The sequence below is a fragment of the Aethalodelphis obliquidens genome, unplaced genomic scaffold, assembly GCF_003676395.1.
Source record: "Aethalodelphis obliquidens isolate GAN/ISIS:26980383/991018 unplaced genomic scaffold, ASM367639v1 scaffold2, whole genome shotgun sequence".
Taxonomy (NCBI): domain Eukaryota; kingdom Metazoa; phylum Chordata; class Mammalia; order Artiodactyla; family Delphinidae; genus Aethalodelphis; species Aethalodelphis obliquidens.
Genome location: NW_020837946.1, coordinates 49,543,632 through 49,571,483, shown reverse-complemented (window position 1 = coordinate 49,571,483; position 27,852 = coordinate 49,543,632). Strand labels below are relative to the sequence as shown.

General features: G+C 38.1%; 1 pseudogene; it reads right to left on the bottom strand.

The window, feature by feature from the left end:
* Positions 1–17,885: 17,885 nt before the first annotated feature.
* LOC113605072 (F-box only protein 5-like) lies at positions 17,886–27,339 on the bottom strand (annotated as a pseudogene).
* Positions 27,340–27,852: the final 513 nt, after the last annotated feature.

Below are 27,852 nucleotides of genomic sequence, written 5' to 3'. Positions count from 1 at the left end.
CTATAAGGGCTAAAATATTTATGTGCTAGGTGGTTTATTACTGAAAAAGGAGGCCCGTCCTTGGCCCTACATATTGCCAACCTTTGATCTATAGCAGCAGTAAATAAATCTATTTCCTTTTCCAAATGGCAGCCTGAAAACATTTCAAGACATTTCTCATATTTCCTTCCCTCTCTTCCCTTTTTGTTTTCCAAGATGAACTTTTGAAATTCCTTTCCATATTTATCATATAGCATTATTCAAAGACACTTAATTCTTTAGGTCACCTCCCTCTAGACCATTCCATTGAATCAATGCTTCTCTTAAAATGTGACTGTTAAAATGGAACATATTTTATAATATGTGGTTTGAACAGTCAGAAGAATAGTGACAGTATCCCCTGTGTTGAGTATTCTACTTTCTAAATGCAGCCTGACTCCATTAGGTTTTTGGAAGACTCATTACAATGTCCGCTCATAATAAGCAGTGAATCAACTAAAATCCATTTTCACATAAATTGGTGTTCAGTATAGGTGCGTTATTTCTTGACATTAACTGCTCCTCCCTTATTAGATTTATTTTCTTTGAATAAAGTTTAACTCTTTGCAGTCATTCTAAGGATCTTGTCTATTGACTTTAAATATTTGTTAAAATTTAATATTCATTGTTGTAAATAAAAATCTTTGTGTTTATGTTCAGGTGACCTGATTTGGGATCTAATTTGTTTTCGGAAAACAGTCTCAATATGGAATCACTATAGGTCAAACCTAAATTTCTATGCCATTATATCATAAAGTGGGTCACTTTAGGCAGATTAAACAATTGACCTTAATGCTTTAATCTTTTGTAGTAGTATTATGCAACCACATTCTTGTCATGGCCTTGTCGTGGGTGTACAGTAATGTACTTCTCTGCTTTTTCACTTTGAATTTGCCCATATGAATTTCTTTGACAAATGGGATAGTAGCAGACAAGAAAGGGGCTTGGATGGCTAGGTTTGCCTTCTGGGAGATCCTGATAATTGTCATGAAAAACCAACCAACCAACCAAACAAACAAACAAACAAACAAATAAAAACAATCCTGATCCAGGAAGGCATTGACCTATTTCTAAAGCTAGAGTCTTATCAAGGAGAATTCCTTTACTTTGATGGAGAGGGCAACATTTGCCCAATACAATTTCAAAATTTCCAGGGACCAGTGATTCCTATGTGCCTATCATTCTTCTCTTGTTTTGAATGGAAATGTTTTATTACAGTTATACTGTCCTCCTTTGACCATTGTGGAATTTGTCTTTTTACTTCGTAGATCTATGGATCAAGAGTGGCCACATTTGAACCTGTGGATCAGGATGTTGGCTTGATGCTTTGTTTGGGTGAATTTGGGGGTGTTTTGGGATGGGGGTGAATATATTTTGCTCATGATAGGGGTATGAATAGTTATAACCAAGAAGGTGAATTGTGGAAGATTAAATTATTTGTCCCACTTTTTAATAAAACTTTTCTATAGTAATATTATCATGGCCCAATGCAGTGGTGGGCAAAGTATGGCCTGTGGGCCAAATCCAGCTATAGCTCATTTTTGTAAGATCCTCAGCTAATAATGGCCTTTATATTTTCAGAGTTTGAAAAAAAGAAGAATTTGCAGAAAAGAAGGTATGTGGCCTGTAAAACCTAACATATTTTTATCTGGCCTCTCACAGAAAATATTTGCAAATCCCCAGCCTAATGGAAGGTGAAGAGTTCCTCCCCACTCTGGACTTTGGGGTTTGCCGTATGACTTGCCTTGGTCAGTGGGATGTTAGCAGATGTGATGTGAACAAAGGCTTGGAAAGTGTTTAAGAGTTTGAGTTTGACCCTGGGCGTCCTCCATGCCCCTCAGATTAAAAAAATTTTTAAGCGTGAAATATAACACATGCAGAAAAATGCACAAAACAAAAATATATAGCTCAATTATTAATTACAAAGCAGACAGCTGTATAACTATCACCCAGGTCAAGAAATGAATATTGCCACCACTTTAGAAGTCCTTGTGCCTCCTCTCTACCTACAAAGCTGGCCCTATCCAATGTTTCCTTCCTTGACTTTCCAAAGTGAAATATTAGTCAGTATATTCCCCTTCCTCCTGGACAATGCAAGGACATCAGAACTCTTTAATATAGTGCCTCTAAACTCATATGTCATTTTTGTCTTTGTTCTCTATATATAGTGTGTTTATCCATTCACCTATTGATGACAGTTGGGTTTTTCTCAGTTGTTGATTCTTACAAGTAAAACTGCTATGAACGTGTGTACAAGTCCTTGTGTGAATGTTTTCTTTTGAGTAAATTCCTAGGAGTGGAATGGCTAGATCTCATTGTAGGTTTATATTTAACTTTTTAAGAAACTGCCAAACTGTTTTCCAAAGTTGTAGCATCACATACATTTTCACTATCAGTGTATAAAGTTCCATTTCCTCCATATCCTTCCCAACACTTGGTATTGTCAGTCTTTTTAACTTTAAACATTCCAATAGGAGTTAGTGGTATCTGAACAAACTTTATTATTTTTTTTTTTGAGGCAACAAGCTTTAATTTTCATTTCCCTAATGACAAATGACATTGAACCTTTTTTCATGGGTTTATTTGCCATGTGTATGTTTCCTTTGGTAAAGTGTATCTTCAAATCTTTTACTCTTTTTTTTAAAATTTAACTTAAAGGTTTTAAAATTTGAGGTATAGTTGATTTACAATATTATATTAGTTTCAGGTGTACAACATAGTGATCAAAAATTTTTATGGATTATACTCCATTTAAAGTTATTGTAAAGTATTGGCTATATTCCCTGTGCTGTACAATATATCCTTGTATCTTATTTATTTTATACATAGTAGTTTGTACCTCTTAATTTCCTACCCCTATCTTCTCCCACCCCCCTTCCCTCTCCCCATTGGTAACTACTATTTTGTTCTCTATATCTGTGAGTCTGTTGCTTTATTTAAAAAAATTTACAAGTTTGTTTTATTTTTTAGATTCCATGTATAAGTGACATAATATAGTATTTGTTTTTCTCTGACTTATTTCACTAAGCATAATGCCCTCCACATTCATCCACGTTGTTGCATATGATAAACTTTCATTCTTTTTTATGGCTGGGTAGTATTCCATTGTATATATCTATATAGATCTATAGATCTCTCTATATATACCATTGTGTGTGTATATATACATTTATATATATATGTATATATACACACACACACACCACATTTTCTTTATCCATTCATCTGTTGATGGACATTTAGGTTGCTTTTGTATCTTGGCTATTGTATTAAATAATACGGCAATGAACATTGGGGTGCATATACCTTTTTGAATTAGTGTTTTCATTTTCTTTGGATATATACCCAGGAGCAGAATTGCTAGATCATATGTTAGCTCTACTTTTAGTATTTTGAGGACCCTCCATACTGTTTTCCACAGTGGCTGCACTAATTTACATTCCCAACAACAGTGTACAAGGGTTTCATTTTCTTCACATTCTTGCCAACATTTGTTATTTTTGTTCTTTTTGATGATAGCCATACTGACAGGTGTGAAGTGATATCTCATTGTGGTTTTGAATTGCATTTCTCTGATGATTAGGTCCTTTGTTTTTCCATATGAATTTTAGAATCAATTTGAAAATTTCACAAAAAAATTCTGCTGTGATTTTATTTGCAAATATATTGGATCTTTATATTAATATGGAAAGAATTGACATCTTAAAAACATTGGGTCTTTTGTTATTGGTATATTGGCATATTTATTCATTTATTTTGGTCTTTTAAATTTTTTTTCAGCATCTTTTTTTAGTTTTTAGTATACTAGTCTTGCAATCTTTTGTCAGATTTATTTATCCCTTAGTATTTTCTATTTTTTATGTGATTACAGTTGGGATTATCTTTTATGTCAATTTTTGGATGTTTGTTTCTGGCATATAGATACACAATTGATTTATGCATATTGATGTTATACCCTGCAACTTTGCTAAACTCATTTATTTATTCTATTATTGTAGATGGTACTTCATTTTCTTAAGTCAGGGAGTCTGATGGGCCCTGCCCCAGTTCCCCATCTTTGAACCATAGCCTAAACATACTCAAGGAAATTGTAGGGCTCAACTTGTTTGTGTTTTATCCCTAGCAGAGATCACTATTCCTCATTTCCTGATGTCTTGAAAACCATTGTCCAGTGTCTTGAAAACCATTGTTTCACATATTTTGTCCATTTGAGGGGTTGTTTCAGACAGATAGGTAAACTCAGTCTGGAAGAGGAAAGTTCTGGGAGTTATTCACCTCTGCATTGAGGTGCCCTAGATAGCCACTGCTCTTCCAGCCTGGATCCCAAGAGGAGGTATTGAATGCGTGGAGCAGTATGACCTCAGCCAATCTGCTGATCTGCAGGCTGAATTGCAGTCCTGTGAATGTGTGAAATAGAATGGTTAATAAAAATTGTTTTCTAAGCTCCCCCACAGAGATTCAGATTCATTGTTCACTGATATTAAAAACAAACATACAAACACATACAAACAAACACAAACACATTGGTATTAAAAACAAACATACAAACAAACACATTTCTCAGTCGAGGGGGTGGGGGAGGGATAGAAGGAAATAAAAAGATTAAAAAAAAATTTCCAGTCGATTTTAATGTGTTCTAGGCTGTATAATAAACACTATTCAAAGAGAGCAATGTTGATGTGGTTATTAAGAAGTTACGGGCAGGATACAGGCAATCAGAAGATAGGCCAGCATTTCTTTGGGAAAGGTGTTATGAAGAAGGAATAGATGAGACTTTCTATCTTTCTGAAAACTTGTTTAGTTGAAAGGGGGAGGAACTTTTATTTTTAAAACTGCCAGCAGTTTATTTTTCCAGTTGTTGTAGAGGTAAAACTAGAATTCCACGCTTGGGAACAGATTACTTTGTCTGTGTGTGTGTGTGTGTGTGTGTGTGTGTGTGTGTATAACTTTTTTTAAAAGAAAAAAAGCACTTTTATGGGACTCTTGGTTATGTAAAAGTAAAGCTAAGATTCTGATATGGAATGGAAAGATTTAAGACAATGAAGAGGTAAACAACTTTCTATAAAGATGTTTTTCTTTTTTGAAAAAGTGAGCTTATCCTCATCAGAAAATAATCTAACCATTGGGGTATGGGAAAGAGACAGGAAATAATTGGAAAACTTATTTTTCTCTCTCCTCCTAGTCCCAGTTTGGCCAAGGCAAGGGATACTGAATTCTGTGTGGGAAGGGACACTCAAAGGCCCTCCTTGGTGGATGAGTAGGCTGGTCTGACTGCAAGGTGGTGTACTGTAGAGGGTTAGGCCTTTGAACTCTAGGGGCATTGATGATCAGATTCAGTTTTAAGTTTTCTAAGTTGCTGTTCCTTTGGCTATATTCAACAGTTTGTTGAAGTTTTCTTTTAAACACCACAGCCAACTCATCCCTGTATTTTGTTGAACTGAGGAAGTTTTCTCTTTCCAGGTGTGACAGAATTCTAAAGTGTCTCCCAAGATTCCTTCTCCCTGGTGTTCATGCTGTGCATAGTGCCTTTGCCTTGAGTGAGGGTGGAACCTAAGCAAATTATGGGATATCACTCCCATGATTATGTTATTTCATAAAGCAAAGGAATTTTGCAGATGTAATGTAGATTCCTAATCAGTTGTCTTTGAGTTAATCAAAAGGGAGTTTACATGGGCAGTCCTGACCTACTGAAGGGAGCCCTTAAAAGAGATAAGAAGCAGCAGCAGATACTCTCCTGGTAGCCTTAACCAAGTAAGTTGCCATGTTGTGAGAGAAGGGGGCCATGGGTTAAAAACCTGAGGGCAGCTTCTAGGAACTGAGAGCAGTCTCTGGCCAACAGCTAGCATGAAAACAGGTATCTCAGACATCTGACCAAGAACCAGCGGGCTGGCAAGAGGGTATTGATCTTCAAATAAGATGATAGCCTCAGCTAACACCTTAATCACATCCTGGAGAGATGAGAGCAGAGGAACAGTTGATCTGTACTTGGAATTCTAACCCACAGAAACTGAGAGGTAATAAATGGTGTTGTTATAAGCTGTCAGGTTTGTGGTGCTCTGTTAAGCAGCAATAGCAAACTAATAAACCAGTAGAGAGCCAAATAGCATGGGAAAGCAGCAGCCTCCAGAAGAAGATATGCAGCAACAAAGGGTAAGGAGTGATGATCTGGGGAAAGAACACAGGCTGAAGGGAGAAGCAGCAATTGGAACAGGTTTGTGGGATGTTTTCTTGGAGACTCATACAAATATTTAAGAAACCCAAGTAGATTTTGTATTTTATGCAATTATATCAGAGAGAGAATCAGACTCATTTGTTCATTGAGGAAAAGTTTGGTATCTGAGTTTTGGAGAACTTGGTGATTTCCATGTCATATTTTATGTGCCTGGCATTATACTCAGAGCTGGATGTTCACTGGTGAGCAAGACAGACAACTTTTCTGCCCTCCTAGACTCACAAAGTAGTGGAGAACACAGTTTATTAACTAAGCACTTACAATAGACCATAAGTGCTGTGATGGAAAAAGGGCAGGATAGTATAGGAGTATGTAGCAGTGGCACCGAATTTAGGGATCCAAGGACCCTTCTTAGAAGAGTAGATACATCACCTGATCCTTACAGAGGAACTGGAGATGGCCAGGTGAACTGGGGATGGTGGCACTGTCTCCTTGAAAGAAGAAATAGCATGGCCAAAAATAGAGAAGCAAGGGGCAGCATCACTTTTGAGGAACTGAAGGTGGTTCAATACTGTATGGTGGGAGTAGAGAGCAAGGGGAGGGAGGGTGGAGTGGCTAGAGGCTGGCGAGGTAAGCTGGACATAGGTCATGGATATTGTGATTAACCTTATCAAAGGGTTTAACTTTTTACTCACAGCAAGGGAAGCCACTGAAGAATTTTAAGTGACGATGGGCATAAAACATCCTGTAATTAAAAAAATATGTCATTTGGATTGTAATGCAGAGAATGAATTGGAGCAGGACATGGCTAGAGGTAAGAGGACTAAAAATGATGAGTTTCTAAAGTCCTTTCAAGGTAAAGCTAAGAAAAAACAAAATAGAGCATGTTGTCATGGCAGTGATTCAGTACTGATTTTTATTTTAAGGTAACTTTTAGAGTAGACAACTCTCTGTCTTAGTTGGTTCAAGCGTTTTGATACTCCCTCCTAGCCCAAGATCAAGTTGTGGCTGAAGCCTTCCTCAGTAGCTTTTAAGCACATGTTCTCTTCCTAATGTAATTAGGCAGGTCCTTGTATGTATGACAATGGATGGTGTATGACTTCTTCAGGAGTTTGGTCCTGACTTGTCTTGTCTTGATATGGAGCCAGAATTCCAGTTGCAGCATATTCTGAAATGCACTACTTTTTTTTTTTTTTGCGGGCCTCTCACTGTTGTGGCCTCTCCCGTTGCGGAGCACAGGTTCCGGATGCACAGGCCCAGCGGCCATGGCTCACGGGCCCAGCTGCTCTGGGGCACGTGGGATCTTCCCAGACCGGGGCACAAGCCCGTGTCCCCCGCATCAGCAGGCGGACTCAACCACTGCGCCACCAGGGAAGCCCTGCACTACTTTTATTTAGGATTAGCTCATTAGAAGCAAAGGAGAGCAAAGGGCCACCCTGCTGTTACTTTGTGAGCATCCATCCTCTTTCTCACCAACAGTGTAGATTAATGCTTACTCTCAAACCTTTGGAACTCTTAAATCATTTTTATTCTTCAGAGTGTTCCAAATGGAAAACAGACACTGTCCAGTCCCATCAGTTGTAATATGGATGAAGAATCAGGGTTTGTTAGGGAAAACACAGGTATAATTTTACTTTAAAAGTTACTATAACAAAAATTACATTAACAATTACATAATTCAACTTCAAGGCAGAAGGCTGGATTAGAATTGGAATGCCAAAATGTATCTGAATTGAAAAAAAGTTTTGATTTATTAAAAGTAATTGATTGGAGTGATCCAGGAGAAAGATTTTGAAGCTGAGTTGACACTCCTTGGGAAAGATGGTTGTGAGCAATTAGTGATATATGCCTGGGCTATATTCTTTCTTCAGCAGCCTTCTAGATCTGAATTCTATACTCTCTATCTGGATAAGAACAGATCTATGCAACTGAGACAAAGTTGAAGGTTGCATGAATTGCATTATTCAAGGCAAAAATTCCACTTTTTTCAAATTCATAGTGTTTACACTTGTGCAATTGGAGAATAATTTCTTACTGGAGCAGGAAGGTCCTGGTCAGGAGAAATTTGTTGATGTCACTTACATAAAATATTGATGAATCATAAGAGTCCAGTGTTAAGTACATAGGACTTGCCTTATACATATCCTGATTGTGTCATTGTGTGTCTAATCCTTATCATTTGACTTAGATGAGATTATTCGAGGAATTCCATATTAAACCAGAATATATATGTTTTCACTTTACCAGAGAGTCTTGCGTTGGGAAAGATAGCAAAGAACCATTTTGTAGCAAAGAATCATTCTGTATACCAACATGTAGGCTAGGACTAACTCATGGTCTCTTCTGATTCAGGGTTTTTAGCTATGCTCTTTTCCCTGCTTGGGATGCCCTTGAACTTATTTGGATTCCCTCCTCCCTTTTTTCTTTCCTCCTTCCTTTCCTCCTGTCTTCCCTTTCACAGTTGTTCAAAAGTGATTTCCTCAGAGAGGCCGTCTCTCACCTTGAAGACTAGATCAGGTCTTCCTGCTCACGTTTTCATTGCTCTATTTACTGTTCTTTCTTAACACTCACTGTAGTTTGTAATCATATTCTTTTGTGATTATTTGGTTAAGGTCTGTCTTCGCCACCAAACTGTAACTGTCATGAGATTGAGTTTATGTTTGGTTTGCTTATACTTTATGCTCGGAGCTCAGGCACATCTATATGGCTGGAACAGAGGAGGAACTCAATAAATATTGAATAAATAAAAATTATACATAATTTTAATATAGTAAAACAAGGGCAAATAAAGGTTATACCAATACTAGAGAAGACTTTACCAGGGGTTTAAAATTTGAGCTATCATCAGGGACGCGTACAAGCTAACTGTGGGAGGGAGAGGAGGAGGCAAGACCTGCATGTTGGCAGAGACACCACATGTCGCAGAAGAAGAGGAGGAGTAGTCGTGCGGCTGACGTACCGAGGGCATGGAGGGACGAGGCTGGAGTGGCCTGCAGGTCCGTTAATGAAGGCCTTGTGATTCCCTTGTTTCGGTATTATCTTCCAGAAGGTTATGGGGAATGGTTGATGAATTTTAAGCAGAGCCTATATGATCATATTTGTGCTTTAGAAAATTCATGGATTTGAAGGAATGAGCCTGGCATCTGGGACCACAGTTAGAAAAACATTGCAGCCTTTCAGGCCAGAGATGAAAACAGCATTAACTAAAAACATGAAGTAGAACTAGAGAAAAGCAGATAAAATTGAGAAATATTTCACAGGCACAATCTACAGGATGTGGTGGCTGATGGGATGGAAATGGGGAACTGTGTGCAACAGACACACACTATCGCTGGGGCAGCCTGCCCTGGGTTCAGCCCTGAGGAGGTAGGTGTTAGGGAAAGCCTAACACCAGGGTAGGTGTTAGGAAAAGCTGGGCAGGGGAGGGTTAGGACACTGCATTAGTATCCTTTTACATTCTGTAAATGCTTACCACCCCTTTTTGTTTATTTTCATGTGGCTTTGAGGCATGAAAGAAAAGTCACAAAATTAAGCAAGGAGGGTTTTTGATTGGGAGTAACGCACTAAAAATAAATTTTACTTAGGCCTTTTAATTTTGACCAGGGCTTTTCCATTGTCGGGGAAGAATATTCAATCAGAGATACAGGCAGTTTCTCTGGCTGTGGTTTTCTCTGACTACAAATTCTCTGAGGAGAATGAATAAATTATGGAAAATAATTGAGATGTGAGGTTATATTGCTAAGTTGCATAAAAGGCTGAGAGGCCCTAGTAGGATGGATGGGAATGATGTGTTTTTGACTTTGGCACATGTGTTTGTATTAGAACAACATGTCATTCTAAGTATTGAGAACTTGGTGGATGATTTATTGTATTTTAAATATCACATGAGACCTAAAATAGTGCTAAGAGACTCTATAAATGATTGACTTTTGTTTTATCCCTGTTCATGGAAGACTTAAATATCATGATTCCAATTTGAAATAAGAGGTACAACAAATTGACTAAATTTGTCGATTCCAAAGTCTGCAGAGAGTCCTAGTCCTTGGAATGTAAAAGTTAAGAAAATTTTGTATCTGACAGGGTAACTGCAATTTCTTCCCTTGTGCTACAGGCACAGCTTGTACCTTCTAATAGCTGTCCTTCATTTCTGATTCAAATCCTTCAAATTGATATAAAAGCATTTAATGGGCTTTTAAAGGAGTATCCCCCTTAAAACAAGCTCTCTAATGAGTAACAAAGGTAGCTTACTATTTAAAAGAAAGCAGATTTTCCCGAGACTTGAAAGACCTGAATTATTTCCTCAGCTCTCCGGGGACAAGGAATATAAAACCTTGCGCTCTCTCTCTGAGCTTTGTATGTCATTACTGGTGTACAAAATCTGGTTAATCATCCTCCCACTGGCATCCCTTGCGGGAAGGTTGTGCAGACAGATGTTATCATATCTGAAAAATGCTGTAAAAGAAAACCTCTTCATGAATATAAAGGATTAATGCTGCTGCCTTGGCCCTAAATGCTCTAATTTCATACTGTTGGATACAATATGATTTCAGAACATTCTTTCTCCAATGCTTGAAAACATCTTTCTCAAGATTTCAAGCAAGGGAGACTCGTTCCTGAAATGGTTTTATGAGTGTAGGTGTCATGACACCCTCTGCAAAGAGGTGAAGGCGTGCTGATGTTGAAGCAGTCATTGTGATTTAGAGTGGGAAGGCTGTGCCGGTGCCTGCCCAAGTATCTGGCACTTAGAGGCAAGAATTTACGTCTACTACCAGGGCAGATGCTGACTGACTCTGCCCATAATGATACATCCATAAACCAGCTGTGCTCAGCTTTGAACTAAGCCATCTGACTGTTGAAGCATCCCTGTCTTGAATTTATATCCAAGGAATATCAAACCTTTAGGACAATGACAAATTGAAGTGGACCTTCTTGGGATTAACTGATGCTGGCTTGTCAGGCAGCTATAAGCATTGTTGTAAAAGGTTGGCAATAATCAGTCCTTCTAATGGTAAGTGAAAGCATTTAATTGGATACTGAGATGTGATTGGGATGAAATGTCAAGGGGAAAGTGAGAAATTCAAGGTTGTCTTATTTTAAAAGAGACATATGCTGGAAAGATCTGTGGTTTAGCATTCTGGATTTGGCATTAAAGAGGATTTTCAGGGCTTGATAGTTTTAGCCATGGTCCCCAAACTATATCAAATTTAATTACCTCTTTTTCTTGGCTGGACTAAGAGAGATACTTGAACAAATAGAAACTTGCTGTGGGGAACATTAAAGTTTGGTTATTTAAGTTTATTGGAACATGAATCATTGGACAAAATTGAGAAAAGAAAATTTTAGCATGATATACATTATATTAAACAGCAAATACAAGTAATTATTATTATTATTATTTGTATATTTAGCCTAATGTGTAAGAAATTTAAAATGGCACTTTTATCTTTAAAATCAGTGAATAAAGTGTTCTAGGGTTTTTTGTTTTGTTTTGTTTTAAACATCTTTATTGGAGTGTAATTGCTTTACAATGGTGTGTTGGTTTCTGCTTTATAACAAAGTGAATGAGTTATACATATACATATATCCCCATATCTCTTCCCTCTTGCGTCACCCTCCCTCCCACCCTCCCTATCACACCCCTCCAGGCAGTCACAAAGCACCGAGCTGATCTCCCTGTGCTATGCAGCTGCTTCCCACTAGCTATCTACCTTATGTTTGGTAGTGTATATATGTCCATGCCTCTCTCTCGCTTTGTCACAGCTTACCCTTCCCCCTCCCCATATCCTCAAGTCCATTCTCTAGTAGGTCTGTGTCTTTATTCCTGTCTTACCCTTAGGTTCTTCATGACATTTTTTTTCCTTAAATTCCATATATATGTGTTAGCATACGGTATTTGTCTCTCTCTTTCTGACTTACTTCACTCTCTATGACAGACTCTAGGTCTATCCACCTCATTACAAATAGCTCAATTTCGTTTCTTTTTATGGCTGAGTAATATTCCATTGTATATATGTGCCACATCTTCTTTATCCATTCATCCAATCATGGACACATAGGTTGTTTCCATCTCCGGGCTATTGTAAATAGAGCTGCAATGAACATTTTGGTACATGACTCTTTTTGAATTATGGTTTTCTCAGGGTATATGCCCAGTAGTGGGATTGCTGGGTGTTCTAGCGTTTTTGATGGGCTGTTTATTAAACTGATATAGTTAGTTAGTCTCACAACACTTCAAGTATCATACATTTCCATTAAGGTCATCTTCAAACTACTGCACTTATATCTAACTAATGGCACGTTCACAGATCTTTCATTATGGGGAAGCTGTTACAATATGAAAATAGAATTATTTTTTTACTTTAATAGCAAACACTGAGAGGTTGCATTCTTCTGCCTATAGTACTGCTTAAGTTGGTTGTGATAAGAGAGAAAGTTTTTTCATTTGTACCTGATTTTATAGCACCATTAGTATTATGTTACATTTGGGTACAGAGCAGTGATTCTTGGGTACTGCAGGGAAAAAAGTCACTAATAAAGTGTTCAATGATGGTGTCAGAGATTACTAAGTAACCAAAAGCAAATTATTAATTTTTCTTTCTAGAAATTCAGGGCTCAGGAGGACCCCCAAATAGATAAAGAACTCATGGCAATCTTTGAGTGGGTTATGGAGATACAGACTGATGCCCTAAATCATCCTCTCTTCCTGTACAGGGAAAATTCCCCTCACATAGACTGGTGAAAAGATGGAGGTCTCTGGGATGAAGAGAGCTGGATTTCTGCTTCAGCTCTATCTTTCACAGCTGCTCCCCTGGATAAGTGATTTTGTTTTCTGTAAAATAAGGCTAGTCTTACCTTTCTCTCAAGGTCATTGTAAACATTGATTAAGGCAGCTTTTTATGGATTAAGACAGTCAGTATAGATCTGATATATAGTATTTGCTAAATAAATGAGACTTCCTTTCTCTTTCATTTCCCCTTCCAGCTTTAGTATGTAAGGACCTTCTTCAACCCAACTCCCTCCTCCTATCCCCAAGTGTGGCTGTCAGTTGCTTGGTCATGAGCTCTTTTTGAGTTATTTTTGAGCTCAGGCTTAGTGACATTGAGCTGGGCTCTGAGATTGGCCTTTTTTAAATTGAAAAAATTTTTTTAGTTTTTCTATAATTTGTTCTGTTATAGACCCAAAATGTACTAGTTATGTAATTATTACAGTGATTATAATACTTGGGTTTGTTTTTTCCCCAAATACCAGACCCAAAGTTACAGAGGACTTTGTTTTAGGTTTGACAGGCCTCCCATAGCCAATAGCCAATTAAATGGCAGATGAACAGCATGAAAACAAGATGACATAGATCTTTCTCAAACTAGCTTCTTAAGATAATACTCAGAACGGTTCATTCACATTAATAGTTTGTGTTCCTTGGTCTAGAATAGTTCCAACCACAACATTAATAACAAAATCAGAGTCCATTTCTACAGAGGAGCAAGATTAGAATGACATTCCTCTGTGAATTCTGATAGTTGCACTTTGCATAAGCTGGTTTTAGTTCTTTGGTTGATTAACATTTATAGCAAAATTATTTCAGAATAAATTTTTTCTGTGAATAAATCTAAGTGTGAGATGGTTTATAGTAGTATTTGAATGTAGTAGATATGCAAATGGTTGTAGATCAAAGCTAGTCTAAGTAATATTGGAAAGAATATTTTTTATAAATAAACCTGAATGCTAAATTCTGGTATATTTATAATTGGATATTGTGGCTACATTTGAGTTTTGGAAAGTTTCTGAAGAGTTGAAGTTACTTGAGAAATTAACTTTCAGAGGTCAAGATATGAGATCAATATTCTGCAAGTTCCATAAAAAGAACTTTATATCAATAAATAATGTTTCAGTATTTTTACTTCAACTTTTGCTGCCTTTTGCAAGCTGGAAGCTAGCAATTCTAAAATAACACATTTTAGCCTATACTAGCAATTATTATCTTTGCTTTGGCAATAAATACCTTCCTAAATGTCTATATTTTATTTACTGAAAACTCAACAAATGGTATCCTGGAAGGGAGAATTTTCAGGATGCTATTGTGGGTTGCAGCATGAGATTTTATATTATTACATAGTACCATGTAAAGACTTTCTCCTGAGAAGGAAGGAGCAGTAATTACTTCATTAGTTGCATAAGAGAGTCATAGGTCTGAAGCATAAATTGATTCTGATTCACCAAGGATATTATTAAGCTGTCAAAATCTGTCAATATGGAGTGTGACAACAACATGTAAAATACCATTAAAAGGTCATTAACAAGGTCTTCAGGCTCATGCTTAGCATTTTCTCTGAGTTCCTAATGGAACTTTTCTCAAAACAGGATTTAAGTCAGATGTCTCATAAACTTTAATGCTGTTAAAAGTTTGCTATTGTAAGAAAGTGTGTCTTTTTTTGAGTTTTTTAGTTCCTATGTCAGCCAAAATGGAACAGCAGTTAAGTACCAACCACAGAAGTTTTGAAATCTTGAGGTTTACACCCATTAGTTTTTAAATCTGGTAAGCTCTGAAGATGGGCTGCAGTTGGTACATACTGGTTTGTATGTAGAGACTTAAAACATTCCTTTGCCAACAACAGTCATTGAATTTTTGCCATTACTTTGATAGATTTTTTTTTTTTTTGTAGAAGAAAAGGAAGTACAGTTTGTAATGAAAATTTATTTTTTTTCATTACACTGTCAATTACTGAGATCTGTGGTATTTGCAAATGAGTGTCCAACAAGAAAGCGCAGTATTCTTTTCCTTTCTGTAGAAATATCTGACAACCACAGAAAAAAGAAGTGAGTCATTACCATTTTTCTTACTGCCATGAATATAACTCAAAATGCCAAATTGATTGAGTCTCAGCATTGTAAGTGATGGCAGCTATGATGCAAATAACTTAGTTCTTCATTTAAATGGCAGACAGGTAGAGATTAGAGCTATTCTATCATTTTAATGAACACTAAGAAAAAGTTATCTATGATGCATGGAATAATAAGTCGCATTCTTTGAAATCAATAATAATAGTTGGAGCTGTCAAAAAACTTTATGAAACTTTGAATACTAAACAAAATTTCATATACTTGTTCCTAGCATTTAAAAAAAGATAACTAAGATATAGATTGGAAAAAAAAAAAAACCTGATGAGAATACATTGACCTGGGATGATCCAGATGGAATAGGCCCAGATATAATTTATTTGATAAGATTCTGGGAGTTGAGACCATATTCTCCTGATAGAAGGAGAAATTGGGAGGATACATACAATTGTCAAGTAAGGATTAATTATGAGTGCTGAGTCAAATAAAAGAGTGGAAATTGTATGATAACCTTGAAAATCAGAGTGAGCTGAGCTGGGAAGGTAGAGAGCTGTATACAAGAGTAATAATAGGAGATTTAAAGCAATTAATAAGATATTATATAATGGCATAAAAATTTAGGTGTGATTTAATTTTTGAACATAAAAACAGAGCATGATTCCTATCCTGAATGGTATCTAATAAGAAATTAATTAATTGATTTAATAAGACTGTACTGATGTCATGACCACTGATGTTTAATTAGAAGCTGATTGCTGATTATGCCAATTTCATACCTGGGAAGTTTCCAAGGGGATGCTCATACCTTTTGAAACATTTTCACTTTGAGAGTGATAATAATTATTTGCTGGCAGACTAAAAAGAAACTGGAGTAATAAAATAAAAATCTCTCTCTGCTCTGAGAAGAAATGAGAGATCTTTTGCACTGAATGTTTATCATTAGGGGCTAAGGTAGACCATGTAAAATTTGAGAGAAGGCGTTATCAAGATTTTTTCATGTGCTGTTGATTATTAAGAGAAGGGCTTGCCTTGGCTGATCACATGCTGCAGGGGTGATATTAAAACTATTCAACAACTTGTGCAATATGCTTACCAACAACTAGAGTAATGCCCACTGTAGACAACCACTGTGGTCCACTGATGCTTCCAGACTGAAAATCAGTTCCTCATGGCTGGCCCAGTATGGTTTAGGGTGTGGTCTGGACCAAACATAGGCTCCACTCTAGGTGAGTGAGTATAAATTAAATGTTGGTTTCCTATCACTAAAATGGTGAACATCACTTAACGTCATACCTATATTAAGACAACAGTATGTCCACCTGCTTACCAGTGTCTGAAAGTGCTTGAATATGTGATAATTTCTGAGATGATGCTTATGAGGCAACATAAGAGACAGTGGCTAGCACAGAGCCTGCTTAATATCACTTAACATCACTTGTTTTCATGCAATAAACAGGAGTGTAGGCAATATGCTCCATTTTGTCAATTAAATTATTTTGTTAGTTGGGTTATTTTTGCCAAAATTTTGAACATGTAACAAGTCAAATCAAGTAAAAATGAAATCTACCATGAAGTTGTACCTTCCTGTTCTTAAACTAGTAAACTTGAGAGGATGTCATTCTTATTTTGTATCAGTAAAAGAAGGGATATTTGTATATATAGTTTATTTAGTTTATTTGGGTTAATATAGTTTATTTGGATATAGTTCATTTGGGTTAATAATATTTCAAAAATAAAACTTAAAAAATTTTGAGGAATGGGAATAAGAAGCTGTTTCTCATGGAAAGGAGGAGGGACAGAAGAAAATAACAATAGACAACATCCATGAAACTAATGGACCTGAAAGATGGTAATTATTATGGAGAAAAAGTTTGAGTTCTCAAAAGTCAGAGTTTTGGAAAATGACATCTACAGAGTATCTGGGATTTATTCCTTTGAACCAATGATTCAACTTGTCAAATTCTCTGTTTTGAAGTCCATTAAGGTCTCTCAGAAATATTCTTATAGGTTATTACAGACTGTTTTGGAGAGTTTCTCTCCTTTAAATTTCTTTCTCTTCACTTCCAAAATATTCGGCACTTTAAAAACTCATTACACACTTGTGGTCACTGACCTGTTTATTGCCCAAGCACGGATGTGCTTTGGCCGCCACAGACACTGTTCACTCGGGGGACCTTGAGGGATCCAGAGGTATGACAAAGGCCCACAGGGGCCGATGTGGTGGGGGCAGTTCAGGGAGCATGTGTGGTTTACATCATCCGACTAAGAACGTACATTTCTTGTTATAAATAGAATTATGAGACATTTCATTTGTGTTGTAAATCACAGTTTTAGATGAGCTAGTTCAGATGTCACCTTTGTGAAGGCTTTATTTTTTCCTTGTTTAGGTTACTCCAATAATTTACACATACCATTTTAATGGTATTTTTTTCCATTTTACTCTATTCATATGTATCTTCTCCTCCACTGGGCTATAGTAAAAGGGCACAAGACATCTTTTAGTCATTTTTATATCTCCATATCTAGTATGGTACTTAGTATAATGGTACCTTATAACATTTTGTTTGTTGTTTCTTTTGTGTGTTTTGAATAATGAACATAAGGTTTGCAATAGATAGAGCTGTTTTTCATAGGCTCTCTTGCCCACTTAAACATTAATGATTTGTGACCACCTACAGGGGTGGGATAGGGAGGGTGTGAGGGAGATGCAAGAGGGAGGAGATTTGGGGATATATGTGTACGTATAGCTGATTCACTTTGTTTACAGCAGAAACTAACACAACAATGTAAAGCGATTATACTCCAATAAAGATGTTAAAAAAATACAAAACATTAATGAAACTTCACAGTTCTTTTTTTTTTTAATGGTAATTCTTTGTATTGCTTTATTGTACAATTGCAATGCCCCCTTATCATCTTCTGGAATCTTCTTCCAAGTTGTGCTCACTTTAGACATGCTGGAAAAGTAAATGATTATAAAGCAAACAATTAAAGCACCACAAAGAACCAAGATTATATTACAGAAACATTAACAGTGCAAAAAAGAAATTTCTATTAGCAGTGCTTCTCAAACCTGGCTATGCATTAGAATTGCCTGAGGCATGAATTTAAGATTTAAGGATGGCCCATGCCTAGTCACTTGGGTTTAATTGATCTAAAATGGGGGCCAGGGCTCTGTATTATTTTTAAAAGCTCACCATTAAGTAATTCTAAGTGGATCCAGGCTTAAGAACCACTACACTTAGTACTTCATTTTTTCACAATATCCTCAAATATCAAATAAGCCCCATTGTATATATGGCACCATCTTGGTTATTTATTAACATTAGACAAGTTTCAAAGAACTTGAGGACACACTGCTATTAGTAGAAATCAATTTAAAAAATCCATTTTGTTAACAAAAATGTTGTGATGTCGATTATCTCTCAAGAAGCTGGCCAACAATAAAAATCAATACTTACTTACGTCTGTTTTGTATCAGCTGTATTTCATGGACCAGTGTAAAGTAACACAAAGAGTACCTCTAAAAAATTTTTCAGGGCTTCCCTGGACGCCTGCGCGTCCGGAGCCTGTGCTCCGCAACGGGAAAGGCCACAACAGTGAGAGGCCCGCGTACCGCAAAAAAAAAAAAAAATTTTCAAAGAGCCGAAAATGAACCCAGTTGAGTTGGAGGCAATCTAATTCAATAGATTAGATAATCATCTTAATTCTCAGTTACCACATCCTAACAGGTTTTCTTTGGTGGAATGAGAAAGGGGAGTCAGTATAAGGTTTCTAAGAGACGGTAATAATCAGACCCATTTGTGGGTTTCTGTATTTTCATCACTGTCAAATTTACTGTCAAATTTGAAAATAGCCTAAAAAAAACAGAAATTATTTTATACTTTCAAGTGTGACAAAAATCATAATGCCTATAGGACCTGTACACCAGACCTAGGCTGTTGTTTTATAGTTAAGACTAAAAGATGCAGCTTACCTATGAACAATTTCAGAACCAAAAGAACAAAGATCCCAATCTAACAGAAATAGTTTTCTAATAGCATACATATGAAATTTGAAATAACTGGATTAAATGCATACTCTAAAAATTATCTTTCTTTCCTCTTAGTGACACATAGGTAGTAAAATACCAGCAACCAGACAAAAGTCATCACCTCAATTAAACAACAGTGCAAGACTACCCTACTATGTCTTTGCACAGGCTTAGTGGCCATAGCTCACGGACCCAGCCGCTCCGCGGCATGTGGGATCTTCCCGGACCGGGGCACAAACCCGTGTCCCCTGCATCAGCAGGCGGACTCTCAACCACTGCGCCACCAGGGAATCCCCCCTACTATGTCTTTGCATGAGCTGGTGGTGCTGAGCCACCTAACAAAAATTTTCATGGGTTACACTAATGAACTCAAAACAACAATACTTACTTGATTAAGTCCACATTACTGAGCTGTGTTAAAATATTTGCTAAGGGATGTCTGAGTCCCCTTCGAAAGAGTTCCCTGAGAACATCTACACACTTTAGGCCTGTTTTCCTGCCAGTTATATTCCGTAGTCTAAAATTTCCACTGGATATAAATTCCCTCAGCTTCTCCCAATCTATTTTAGGATTTCGTTTACCTTTTTTTTTTTTTTTTTTTTAACGTTGAACAAACCACTTTTTCAGAATGAAGAGCTGGCAGCAAGTTTTTCTTGGGATGTTGGCCTGCGCTTTGCGTCCATAGCGGGCAAGATTGTGGACTGTCACTGAAATTTTCCACCAGGGGAAGGCTACTGTCTTCATGCTCATTGAAGCCACTTTGTTGGGAAAATGAAGAGTAGCCACTGTCTTCATAAGGTACACTGGTCTCCAGTTCTTCTATGTCATTTGAACTGTTAAGTGTCGTACATGTTGATTTTCCTTATTATGCCAGGGTTTGCTTTCAGTTTCAAGTTCTACAATGCTGGGGCTCATAGTCGGTGACCGAAAACCTGGTAAACTTTCATAGTCTTTCTGTTTTTTTTTTCTAGATTAGCAACTTTATCTTTCTGTTTCTTATCTCTTTTTTTTTAATTGGAGTATAATTGCTTTACAATGGTGTGTTAGTTTCTGCTTTATAACAAAGTGAATGAGTTATACGTATACATATGTTCCCATATCTCCTCCCTCTTGAGTCTCCCTCTCTCCCACCCTCCCTATCACACCCCTCCAGGTGGTCACAAGCCACCGAGCTGATCTCCCTGTGCTATGCGGCTGCTTCCCACTAGCTATCTACCTTACGTTTGGTAGTGTATATATGTCCATTCCTCTCTCTCGCTTTGTCACAGCTTACACTTCACCCTCCCCATATCCTCAAGTCCATTCTATAGTAGGTCTGTGTCTTTATTCCTGTCTCACCCCTAGGTTCTTCATGATATTTTTTTTTCCTTAAATTCCATATATATGTGTTAGCATACGGTATTTGTCTTTCTCTTTCTGACTTACTTCACTCTGTATGACAGACTCTAGGTCTATGCACCTCATTACAAATAGCTCAATTTCGTTTCTTTTTATGGCTGAGAAATATGCCATTGTATATATGTGGCACATCTTCTTTATCCATTCATCCGATGATGGACACTTAGGTTGTTTCCATCACCTCGCTATTGCAAATAGAGCTGCAATGAGCATTTTGGTACATGACTCTTTTTGAATTATGGTTTTCTTAGGGTATATGCCCAGTAGTGGGATTGCTGGGTCATATGGTAGTTCTATGTGTAGTTTTTTAAGGAACCTCCATACTGTTCTCCACAGTGGCTTTATCAATTTACATTCCCACCAACAGTGCAAGAGGGTTCCCTTTTCTCCACACCCTCTCCAGCATTTATTGTTTCTAGATTTTTTGATGATGACCATTCTGACTGGTGTGAGATGATATCTCATTGTAGTTTTGATTTGCATTTCTCTAATGATTAATGATGTTGAGCATTCTTTCATGTGTTTGTTGGCAGTCTGTATGACTTCTTTGGAGATTGTCTCTTTAGGTCTTCTGTCCATTTTTGGATTGCGTTGTTTGTTGTTTTGTTATTGAGCTGCATGAGCTGCTTATAAATTTTGGAGATTAATCCTTTGTCAGTTGCTTCATTTGCAAATATTTTCTCCCATTCTGAGGGTTGTCTTTTGGTCTTGTTTTTGGTTTCCTTTGCTGTGCAAAAGCTTTGACGTTTCATTAGGTCCCATTTGTTTACTTTTGTTTTTATTTCCATTTTTCTAGGAGGTGGATCAGAAAGGATCTTGCTGTGATTTATGTCATAGAGTGTTCTGCCTATGTTTTCCTCTAAGAGTTTGATAGTTTCTGGCCTTACATTTAGGTCTTTAATCCATTTTCAGCTTATTTTTGTGTATGGTGTTAGGGAGTGATCTAACTTCATACTTTTACATGTAGCTGTCCAGTTTTCCCAGCACCACTTATAGAAGAGGCTATCCTTTCTCCACTGTACATTCCTGACTCCTTTATCAAAGATAAGGTGACCGTATGTGTGTGGGTTTATCTCTGGGCTTTCTATCCTGTTCCATTGATCTATCTTTCTGTTTTTGTGCCAGCACCATACTATCTTGATTACTGTAGCTTTGTAGTATAGTCTGAAGTCCGGGAGCCTGATTCCTCCAGCTCCATTTTTCTTTCTCAAGATTGCTTTGGCTATTCAGGGTCTTTTGTGTTTTCATACAAATTGTGAAATTTTTTGTTCTAGTTCTGTGAAAAATGCCAGTGGTAGTTTGATAGGGATTGTATTGCATCTGTAGATTGCTTTGGGTAGTAGAGTCCATCTATTTGTATCATCTTTAATTTCTTTCATCAGTGTCTTATACTTTTCTGCATACAGGTCTTTTGTCTCCCTACATAGGTTTATTCCTAGGTATTTTATTCTTTTTGTTGCAATGGTAAATGGGAGTGTTTTCTTGATTTCACTTTCAGATTTTTCATCATTACTGTATAGGAATGCAAGAGATTTCTGTGCATTAATTTTGTATTCTGCTACTTTACCAAATTCATTGATTAGCTCTAGTAGTTTTCTGGTAGCATCTTTAGGATTCTCTATATATAGTATCATGTCATCTGCAAACAGTGACAGCTTTACTTCTTCTTTTTCGATTTGGATTCCTTTTATTTCCTTTTCTTCTTTGATTGCTGTGGCTAAATCTTCCAAAACTATGTTGAATAAGAGTGGTGAGAGTGGGCAACCTTGTCTTGTTCTTGATCTTAGTGGAAATGCTTTCAGTTTTTCACCATTGAGGACGATGTTGGCTGTGGGTTTGTCATATATGGCCTTTATTATGTTGAGGAAAGTTCCCTCTATGCCTACTTTCTGCAGGGCTTTTATCATAAATTGGTGTTGAATTTTGTCGAAAGCTTTCTCTGCATCTATTGAGATGATCACATGGTTTTTCTCCTTCAATTTGTTAATATGGTTTATCACATTAATTGATTTGTGTATACTGAAGAATCCTTGCATTCCTGGAATAAATCCCACTTGATCATGGTGTATGATCCTTTTAATGTGCTGTTTGCTAGTATTTTGTTGAGGACTTTTGCATCTATGTTCATCAGTGATATTGGCCTGTAGTTTCCTTTCTTTGTGACATCCTTGTCTGGGTTTGGTATCAGGGTGATGGTGGCCTCGTAGAATGAGTTTGGGAGTGTTCCTCCCTCTGCTATATTTTGGAAGAGTTTGAGAAGGATAAGTGTTAGCTCTTCTCTAAATGTTTGATAGAATTCGCCTGTGAAGCCATCTGCTCCTGGGCTTTTGTTTGTTGGAAGATTTTTAATCACAGTTTCAATTTCAGTGCTTGTGAATGGTCTGTTCATATTTTCTATTTCTTCCTGATTCAGTCTTGGCAGGTTGTGCATTTCTAAGAATTTGTCCATTTCTTCCAGGTTGTCTATTTTATTGGCATGGAGTTGCTTGTAGTAATCTCTCATGATCTTTTGTATTTCTGCAGTGTCAGTTTTTACTTCTCCTTTTTCATTTCTAATTCTATTGATCTGAGTCTTCTTCCTTTTTTTCTTGATGAGTCTGGCTAATGCTTTATCAATTTTGTTTATCTTCTCAAAGAACCAGCTTTTAGTTTTATTGATCTTTGCTATCGTTTCCTTCATTTCTTTTTCATTTTTTTCTGATCTGATTTTTATGATTTCTTTCCTTCTGCTAACTTGGGGGTTCTGTTGTTCTTCTTTCTCTAATTGCTTTAGGTGCAACGTTAGGTTGTTTATTCGAGATGTTTCCTGTTTCTTAAGGTAGGATTGTATTGCTATAAACTTCCCTCTTAGAACTGCTTTTGCTGCATCCCATAGATTTTGGGTCGTCATGTCTCCATTTTCATTTGTTTCTAGGTATTTTTCGTTTCCTCTTTGATTTCTTCAGTGATCACTTCGTTATTAAGTAGTGTATTGTTTAGCCTCCATGTGTTTGTATTTTTTATAGATCTTTTCCTGTAATTGATATCTAGTCTCATGGCGTTGTGGTCAGAAAAGATACTTGATACAATTTTAATTTTCTTAAATTTACCAAGGCTTGATTTGTGACCCAAGATATGATCTATCCTGGAGAATGCTCCATGAGCACTTGAGAAAAATGTGTATTCTGTTGTTTTTGGATGGAGTGTCCTATAAATATCAATTAAGTCCATCCTGTTTAATGTATCATTTAAAGCTTGTGTTTCCTTATTTATTTTCATTTTGGATGATCTGTCCATGGGTGAAAGTGGAGTGTTTAAGTCCCCTACTATGAATGTGTTACTGTCGATTTCCCCTTTTATGGCTGTTAGTATTTGCCTTATGTATTGAGGTGCTCCTATGTTGGGTGCATAAATATTTACAATTGTTATATCTTCTTCTTGGATCGATCCCTTGATCATTATGTAGTGTCCTTCTTTGTCTCTTTTAATAGTCCTTATTTTAAAGTCTATTTTGTCTGATATGAGAATTGCTACTCCAGCTTTCTTTTGGTTTCCATTTGCATGAAATATCTTTTTCCATCCCCTTACTTTCAGTCTGTATGTGTTTCTACGTCTGAAGTGGGTCTCTTGTAGACAGCAAATATATGGGTCCTGTTCATGTATCCATTCAACCAATCTGTGTCTTTTGGTGGGAGCATTTAGTCCATTTATATTTAAGGTAATTATCGATATGCATGTTCCTGTTCCCATTTTCTTAATTGTTTTGGGTTCGTTATTGTAGGTCTTTTCCTTCTCTTGTGTTTGTTGCCTAGAGAAGTTCCTTTAGCATTTGTTGTAAAGCTGGTTTGGTGGTGCTGAACTCTCTCAGCTTTTTCTTGTCTGTAAAGGTTTTAATTTCTCCATCAAATCTTAATGAGATCCTTGCTGGGTAGAGTAATTTTTGTTGCAGATTTTTCTCCTTCACCAGTTTAAATATGTGCTGCCAGTCCCTTCTGGCCTGCAGAGTTTCTGCTGAAAGATCAGCTGTTAACCTTATGGGGATGCCCTTGTGTGTTATTTGTTGTTTTTCCCTTGCTGCTTTTAATATGTTTTCTTTTTATTTAATTTTTGACAGTTCGATTAATATGTGTCTTGGCGTATTTCTCCTTGGATTTTTCCTGTATGGGACTCTCTGTGCTTCCTGTACTTGATTAACTATTTCCTTTCCCATATTAGGGAACTTTTCAACTATAATCTCTTCAAATATTTTCGCAGTCCCTTTCATTTTCTCTTCTTCTTCTGGAACCCCTATAATTCGAATGTTGGTGCGTTTAATGTTGTCCCAGAGGTCTCTGAGCCTGTCCTCAGTTCTTTTCATTGTTTTTTCTTTATTCTGCTCTGCAGTAGTTATTTCCACTACTTTATCTTCCAGGTCACTTACCCGTTCTTCTGCCTTAGTTATTCTGCTATTGATCCCATCTGGAGTATTTTTAATTTCATTTATTGTGTTGTTCATCATTGTTTGTTTCATCTTTAGTTCTTCTAGGTCCTTGTTAAGTGTTTCTTGCATTTTGTCTATTGTATGTCCAACATTTTGGATCATGTTTACTATTATTATTCTGAATTCTTTTTCAGGTAGACTGCCTATTTCCTCTTCATTTGTTAGGTCTGGTGAGTTTTTATCTTGCTCTTTCATCTGCTGTGTGTTCTTCTGTCTTCTCATTTTGCTTATCTTACTGTGTTTGGGGTCTCCTTTTTGCAGGCTGCAGGTTCGTAGTTCCCGTTGTTTTTGGTGTCTGTCCTCAGTGGTGAAGGTTGGTTCAGTGGGTTGTGTAGGCTTCCTGGTGGAGGGGACTAGTGCCTGTGTCCTGGTGGATGAGGCTGGATCTTGTCTTTCTGGTGGGCAGGTACACGTCTGGTGGTGTGTTTTGGGGTGTCTGTGGGCTTATGATTTTAGGCAGCCTCTCTGCTAATGGGTGGGTTTGTGTTCCTGTCTTGCTAGTTGTTTCGCATAGGGTGTCCAGCACTGTAGCTTGCTGGTCGTTGAGTGAAGCTGGGTATTGGTGTTGAGATGGAGATATTCGCCGTTTGATATTATGTGGAGCTGGGAGGTCTCTTGTGGACCAGTGTCCTTAAGTTGGCTGTCCGACGTCAGAGGCACAGCACTGACTCCTGCATGCAGCACCAAGAGCCTTTCATTCACACGGCTCAGAATAAAAGGGAGAAAAAGTAGAAAGAAAGAATTAGTAGAAGAAAGAAAGAAAGAAGAAAGAAAGAAAGAAGGGAGGGAGGGAAGGAGGAAAGCAGGAAGGAAGGAGGGAAGGAAGGAAAAAAGCAAGAAAGAAGATAAAGTAAAATAAAATAAAGTAAGATAAAATACAATAAAGTTATTAAAATAAAAAAATTATTAAGAAAAAAAAGAAAAAAAATTTAAAAAACAACAAAAAAAACAAAAAAACGGACGGATAGAGCCCTAAGACAAATGGTGGAAGCCAAGCTATACAGACAAAATCTCACACAGAAGCATACACATACACACTCACAAAAACAGGAAAACGGGAAAAAATCATAAATCTTGCTCGCAAAGTCCACCTCCTCAATTTGGGATGATCCGTTGTCTATTCATGTATTCCACAGTTGCAGGGTACATCAAGTTGATTGTGGAGCTTTAATCCGCTGCTTCTGAGTCGGCTGGGAGAAATTTCCCTCTCTCTTCTTTGTTCTCACAGCTCCCAGGGGCTCAGCTTTGGATTTGGCCCCACGTCTGCGTGTAGGTCACTGGAGGGTGTCTGTTCTTCGCTCAGACAGGACGGGGTTAAAGGAGCCGCTGATTCGGGGGCTCTGGCTCCCTCAGGCCAGGGGGAGGGAGGAGCACGGAGTGCGGGGAGAGCCTGCGGCGGCAGAGGCCAGCGTGACATTACACCAGCCTGAGGCGCGCCATGCGTTCTCCCAGGGGAGTTGTCCCTGCATCCCGGGACTCTGGCAGTGGTGGGCTGCACAGGCTCCCCGGAAGGGGGGTGTGGACAGTGACCTGTGCTCGCACACAGGCTTCTTGGTGGCAGCAGCAGCAGCCTTAGCGTCTCATGCCCGTCTCTGGGATCCGCGGTTTTAGCCACGGCTCGCGCCCGTTTCTGGAGCTCCTTTAAGCAGCGCTCTTAATCCTCTCTCCTCGCGCACCAGGAAACAAAGAGGCAGGAAAAAGTCTCTTGCCTCTTCGGCAGGTCCAGACTTTTCCCCGGACTCCCTCCCGGCTAGCTGTGACGCACTAACCTCCTGCAGGCTGTGTTCACGCCGCGAATCACAGTCCTCTCCCGGCGCTCCGACCGAAGCCTCAGCCCCGCCCGCCCTGGCGGGTGAGCAGACAAGCCTCTCGGGCTGGTGAGTTCCGGTCGGCCCCTGATCCTCTGTGCGGGAATCTCTCCGCTTTGCCCTCCGCACCCCTTTTGCTGTGCTTTCTTCTGCGGCTCCAAAGCTTTCCCCCTCCGCCACCCGCACTCTCCACGCGCGAAGGGGCTTCCTGGTGTGTGGTAAGTTTTCCTTTTTCACAGCTCCCTCCCCCTGGTGCAGGTCCTGTCCCTATTCTTTGTCTCTGTTTTTTCTTTTGCCCTACCCAGGTACGTGGGGGGTTTCTTGCCTTTTGGGAGGTCTGAGGTCTTCTGCCAGTGTTCAGTAGGTGTTCTGTAGCAGTTGTTCCACGTGTAGATGTATTTCTGGTGTATCTGTGGGGAGGAAGGTGATCTCCGCGTCTTAATCTTCCGCCATCTTCCCGGAAGACCCTTTCATAGTCTTAAATGCAGTCTTTTTAAGAACCTTCCAAATATGAAGTAGTGTAGGAACCTTGTCTTCTGTCATCAGGCTTTACCGGTTTAATTCCAGAATGAACGTGGTAATAGTTAAAATCCCACTTCATTTTGACGCAGAAAGTGAGACTTCCTTCTTTACAACCGTCTGAGGGGCGAGGGCGCCGTAGCTGCAGTGGCAGGAACCGGAGGGCGCCGTGGGGAGCAGCTGCAGGGGCGCTGGCTCACGCCAGGGCAAGTGGGGTTCGCCTCAGGTGAGGGAGCTGCACCCGCGGCAGAGAAGCAGGCCGTCCACTTCTCAGAGCTCTCAAGACTTCACATTTCTGATTATGATTGTTAGTTGGGTAATCAAAATATAACCATGTCATGTTCTAAGGTCAGTTCTTCCTATTTTTAATTGTATGCTTTCCTTAATTTGTGCTCATTTCTAAGTTTTTGAGCTGTGTTTTTATGTTTATTCTTTTAAAATTTGCATTGTGTTTTCTTTTTATTAAGACTATAACCCCAATAACTCTTGTTTATTCCCCCAGATACAGAAATATGTGATGGTTATGTTCTAGTTTGTTGAAATTTTTAGTTACTTAAAATTAGATTCTGGTGAAACTATTAATTGACATGGGGTAGAACTAGCATGTTGG